Source organism: Pistacia vera, unplaced genomic scaffold (assembly GCF_008641045.1).
Source record: "Pistacia vera cultivar Batoury unplaced genomic scaffold, PisVer_v2 Contig223, whole genome shotgun sequence".
In the NCBI taxonomy this organism is placed as follows: Eukaryota; Viridiplantae; Streptophyta; class Magnoliopsida; order Sapindales; family Anacardiaceae; genus Pistacia; species Pistacia vera.
Genome location: NW_022196028.1, coordinates 505202 through 511874, shown reverse-complemented (window position 1 = coordinate 511874; position 6673 = coordinate 505202).

Genomic DNA, 6673 nt, shown 5'->3' with positions numbered 1-6673 from the left:
GTTGTACAATTTCAAGGTAAGTAAACCCAATCTAAGCTTTAATTTGAGTAGCATATGTGTAAGTTGATTCTTGAGTGTTTGTGTATGATGGATGATAAGAACTATTGGCTGTTTAGATGCTTGTTTGATGGAGAATAATGTGTAGAAGTTCAGCCAAGATGAGTAGTTATGTAGATGTGATGTTTTGGTTGAACTTTGGAAGAAATTTTGATGAGTTGATGTTGGAATCTGGAAGAGTTGAATCTAGCCAGATTTGAAGTTAAGTTTGGTGAGTTTTTGCTCCAATTTTGGTGGATTGGGAGAGATGAGGAACTGTGGCCAGCCAAGTATTTGCATGTGCATGTGAATTGTTTGATGAAAATTCAAAGAGAAATGCATGCATAAGTTTGTTAAATCTTCTAGAAGAAATTGTTTGAGAAAGGAAAGAATTGGAGTTGAAAGGTTATGTTAGGCTTAACCAAGTGTAAGTTTTAGTATTCAAGAGTGTATTTTGTTATGCCAAAATTTAGAATTTCACTTGGTCATGTTAGTTCAATGAAATGAATGGCCTTTAGTGCATAGTTCAAGTTGCTTGAACTTTTAGCATTAGTTTGAATGACATATTGTATTTGTTAGAGCAGGTGCCCTAGAGCCAATCAATTATTGCGGAATTGACTCTTTGTAATAATGTTCATTGATCAATAAAAGGCATTTTATTCTATATCGCGTAAATCATTATTGTATGTATTGATATATGTTCTTAGAATGGTAAAACTGTGATGAGGGTATCAAGTGTTTCAAATCTTGATAATGAGAACCCTATGAGCACATATGGTGGTCATTCTAGAAACATCCATAGCCCTAGTATTATTCTGAAGTAAAGGCATAGATAATACGGTAAGGCTATCATAGTGTTGAAAGACCTTGTCGAAAGGCAGTGACCGATCTCACTTGTCAAGGTTGTTTGGTGACAACATGCTGTATGCAAGTTCACTGGACTGACCCACCAAAGTATTCCATATGGATGGTAACCCCAGTGTCTATGGAACAAATCCTCTAACGAATGGTGGTGCATGTGATCCTCAGACGTGAGATCACTAGGGCGCCTTGTGCACTAATTGGTGTAGTTTGACACTAGCCCAACCCAGTTCTATTCAGAGCTGTCAATACGGTAGTGACTGGCTACATCAAGCAGTGTATCAAGACTATGGTGGATCGATAGAGGATTCATCACTCCCGGGTACGGGGGAAGTTATCTCATGGTGCAATTCAGTAAATGGCAATGACACCAAAACTGTGGCCATAGTGGGATTGAGTTGTTGCTCGATTCAGTTTATAATTCAAGTCATTGGTATAGTAACTGAATACATAATATCGAGAGTAACATGGTTGACACTATTTCTATGCCTTGGTCTCGTAGAGGTAGCAGATGATGAAATGATTGGATTGTACGGTAACCATATCGTTGACAGGTAGTTGCTTCGCTGAATTCGAATCTATCGAGTGGCCATGATGCCTTGCTAGGGGCCAATCTCGGTCTGTATGTAGTGAGATGATTAATTGGTGTTAATCATGATACTACACACTACCGGTATGATGAGAAGCCTACGGGTCACACACATAGAAGATAATTTAAGAGTCAGTTTATAAGAAGGGCGTTTTCGTCTTTTCAGGCGAAAGGGTATTTTGGTAATCTCACAGTGCAATTAAATTTGCTAAGGTCGTAGCCTTTATTTAATTTGTTATTAAAATTAAATAAGTGAGATTATATTTAAAAATGTGTTCGCATATATTTAAATGAATTATTGTTATTGTTAAATGTTAATATATGGTATATATATTAATTGAATTTAATTAAAATAATAATAATAATTAAAATATCTAAATGGGGCTCTTTGGACATAGGGGTTGTTTGGGTTGGTGCCCAAGCCTATTCCATGATGGAATAAGGCATAGTGTGCACTATATAAGTGCAACACTTTGTGAATTAACTAAGGAATTGATTTCATTCACAAAATTAAAAACTCCAGCTCCCTTTTCTCTCTTCCACGCCAGATTGTTTTTATGCTTGAATCAAAATTTTATTTTGATTTTGTTCTTGGTTCTTAAGGCTAAAGCGGATCTAGCAAATCCCTCTTTAGTTCCTTGGGGTTATCTTCGTATGGAGTAACGGTGGTTCGATCCTACCCTTGGATCGGTAGCGAAACCCATTCAGAGATAAGTTGGAGGAGCCTCCAAATGTGCGTATGGTTTCTTAACTTTAAACTGACTTTCCTGCATATTTGTATTTAATGTATAAATTGTTAAATTTGTGCCCTGATCTTGGTTCTAAGGAACAATCCATGTTGTTTATGATTTTTGTTTTCTGCTGCCATGACTTGATCATTTCCTAACAGTAGTATCAGAGCCAAGGGTACCAAATTTTATAGTTTATTGTCTGATTTATAACATGTATTTGATTGATAACATGTTATTTTTGTTAAATCTGCAAAATCTGCTTTTGAATGAGTGATTCAATTGATCAATTAGTTTAATAATGTGTTGATGGATGAAATATTGGTTGGTTGGTATCCTGGTCGAATGCTTGTGCGTTTGATTTGATTTGGATACGTGTTATTACGCGAAAAACTGCAAAAACGCGAATTGTATGATTCAATGATTTGCAAATTTCGCTGCGGCAAAATAAAACTTCGCCCTGGCGACAAAGTTTCTATCTCAATTTGAGTCTTGCGTGAAAGGGCCAAACTGCAATTTTTAATAACCTATAAAGCCAATAACAATTCTGCACATATAAGATGGTAATTAATAATAATCCCACCCAATTCAAAAATTGATTGTTTTTGAAAAGTATGCCATGTACTTGTTTGTATATTGCATGGTGCCTAGTACATGAGCCTTATGACCTATGGTGAATGTTCTAAATTATTTTTGGGTATGTATGGTTGTAAGTTTTAAAATAGGGCCTGCATGTCCTGCCTTCCTTCCCTTTCTCGATGTACAATCTCTTCTCATCTCATTCCCCGCAAATGTAAATCGAGGTTTCTAAATTTATTGATGTAAAATTATTTTGAGATTAGTTTTATTGTAAATTTAGTATGATGTTTTTGTAATGTACTTGAGACGGAGCAAAGGACAAGGCAATCATACTTGAAGACTCAAGATATTTTTTACAAGACCCCTAGGTGACCTACCAATTCCTCTAGGCCCCAGGAAATCGGTTTTAGCTGGGCCATGTACCGGCACATTTTAATATTTTGTTTAGAATGCATGCTAAGGTTGAATGTTCAATAACATGCCAAACAATGTCATTCTAAAAAAGATAATAATCTGGTGAGACACTAAATAATAAACCCTCAATTAAAGTATATTAAGTCACGTATGCCTTCCATCGCCATGGTTTTAATCAAACCACTGTTTGTCGGAACCTTGTTCACCAAAGCGAAGGGTACACTTCTACCAGTGGGAGGTTAAAATTCATTGGAGTTTTCCTTAATGGTGATGGGTCGACTTAAAATTATGTTTTTGTTTGTTCGCCAAATCGAAGGTTGATAAATGCGTCATAGGCAGAGTAGAGAAGTACACATATTGTGTGTACGCGGTGGCATGTAGTGTCCACTCTACTGATACTGAGAACCACACTTGAAGACGATGGTTGGGGCCATTGGATTGTGTGATTGGCTTGTTGGCTTCTTCACATTTGAGGTTGATAGTAGGAGCTATCAACTGGTGTGGATTAAGTTTGTTGGCCTACCTAATCAACTCATTTTGGCTTGTTCACCAAAGTGAAGGTTTGAAATGGGCCAGATGGGATCTCAGTCGACTAGGAAAGCCAACGGGCTTTACCGAGTTAATAGTGAGGGTTATTGACTTGAGGAAAATAGTGGGAGCGTTGTTTAATAATTAAATAATAATGAACTTTATAATGACTTTATCTTTTCTGCAATTGTAGATTCACCAAAATGAACATTATGAACCTGCAACCAATAATCGAGAAAGAAGCAGGTTGGATGGATCCAATTTCTCAAACTGGTATCGTAATCTTCAGATTATACTCAAGTCGGAAAAGAAATTGTACATCCTTGAAAAGTCATACATGGCTGAGCTTGATCCTGATGCCACTCAGGAAGTAAAGGACACTTATCAAAAGTTCCTAGATGATGTTGATGGCATTCAATGCTTGATGTTAGTGATAATCCTAGGATTATACTGTTTTATCTATGCTTTTTGGCTGGATTTTGGATACTTCTTCTTAAGTTTGTGCCTAAATCGCAACTTAATTTCATATATTGTATGTTTCAAGCCAAAACGTGCAGTTAGAGCAAACTCTGAGTAGAATTGAGTTTCTGGACCCAGAATCAAGCAAATTCCAGGATTTGGGAAAGTTCTGATGAGGATTCGAAGCACTATGAAGCTTGTTCCTATTGGAGATCACTAAAGATTGAAGATTCAAGCAAGGAAGCAAGTGGAGGGCAGTTTCATAATTTCATAATAGTTCAGAAAAGTTCGCCGCAGCAAAGTACATTCTTCACTGCAGCGAGAAACTCTCGGCTCAGATTGCGAAATTAATTCCAACTCGATGCCGTGGTGAAGTTTATTCTTCGCCGCGGCGAAGTCTGCAATTTTCAGTTATTAAAACAATGCGTTTTAATTTTATTGAGAAAGTCTTAGGGTTGAGAGATCGACTATATAAGGGGGACTTAGTTATTTTAGTGGGGGTTCGACTTTGTTTTCGAAAAAGAAGAGAGAAATTGAAGATTGGAAGTCTTTAGGTTCATCAATTAGGGAAGATCTTACTGTCTTTTCGTTATTCCATCATGCTGAATTCTTTGTTTGTAGCTTTTATTTTGAATTGCTTTATTTTTAGTATGAACTAACTCACTTTTAGGTTAGGGTTTTGATGTAATTGGGATTTTAATTTCTAATCAATAAATTGATGTTGCTTTTACATTCTATTGCATGGATTGTGTATTTACTCTTGTTTTTATTGAAATCACTTGTTGAGCATGATGAGATTGGGAAGAGAATCATGTATTAGCCTCTTAGGGTAAATGCCATTGATTGATTGAACGCTAGAGATAGGTTTGAGAATCCATGAAATCAATTTAGGATTCCATTTAGATTAACGGACTTGGAACTATTAACCTTCAAATTGTTGGGTGTGGAAGCTTAATAGGGATAAGTAGGAAAACATAGCCTAAGAAGGTATGTTTTACATGTTAGGGTGTCCGATTTACAATCCATGCATGTGAATGTAGAAGTAATAGAAGCCGTAGATTAATTCATAAAATCCTAGTGAAATCAAAAACCCTAATCGCTTTGTTTTAATTGATATTTCTCTTGAATTGATTTCACAGTCATTAATTAACTTTTAAATTACGTAGTGGATTTTGTTTTAACTTTAGCTTGATTTTTCTACCGCAAATCCAAACATCTTTCATTTACTCCAGCTTGATACAAAACTAGGAAAATCAATGCTTAACATGCAATCCTCATGGGAACGATACTATACTTATCACTTTATTACTTTTTACGACTAGTACACTTGCTACACATTGCATGTTGTAAATTCAATACATCAAGTTAGCATCGATGACACCAGTACTGCAAAACTAGCATGAGAATATGGACTCTGCAGCCATTATTCTACACCTCAAGGAGCTTTTCGAAGGGAATGTTTGACATGAGAGGTACAAGGTGTCAAAAGCACTGTTTGGAAGTCGTCTGACTGAGGGAGCCCAATTTGGTCCTCATGTGCTCAAGATGATCGAGCACATAGAAAGGCTTGAGACTTTGGGATTTGAGTTGGATGTAGAATTACAAATGGATTTAATTCTGCAATCCTTGCCTGACTCTTATGTACCGTTCATAATGAATTTCAATATGAACACAATGGTGAAAACCCTGTCGAACTTTTGAACATGCTGAGGACTGTAGAGCAGGACTTGAAGAAGTTTAAGCCTGTTTTACCGATTGCTGCCAATAACGGCAAGGGTAAGGCCAAGGCCAAATCAAAGCCCAAGCCCAAAGGACAGGATGCTCTTGGGCCTAAAAGTGGCATGGGGAAGGGCAAAGTAGTCTGCTTCTATTGTGGCAAGCCTGGCCACTGGAGGAAACACTGGAAGGCTTTCCTCAAAAGCAAGAAGAAGTCAGATGCTACGACTTCAGGTATATTTATGATTGAGATTAACTTCTCTCACTCAACATCTTGGGTCATTGACGCAGGATGTGATACTCACATTTGTACTAATGTGCAGGGACTAAGGCAAAGTAGAGTTCTCGCCAAGGGAGAGGTGGACCTATGAGTTGGAAATGGAGCACATGTGGCTGCATTGGCTGTAGGGACTTACTGTTTACCTTGCCTACGGGCTTGTTGTTGGAACTACATTACTGTTATCACATACCTTCTATTTCTAGAAATATTATTTCAGTATCCGTTTTGATAATATAGGGTATCATTTTGAGATATCTAATGGATTGTTATCCTTTAGTTTGAATGGTATTCTACTTGGAACAACAAAGCTGCGGACACCGAAAATTTTGCATCGAAAATGTGTACCGGCCTACGTGTATCCCTGACTCACACCATGCCTGATTTTTTTTATAATTATTTTTCTAGTGAACGACCGTCCATCAAATATGGACAGCCGTTCACTCACATGGACTCCCATTCATATTATATGGACGGGGGTCCATA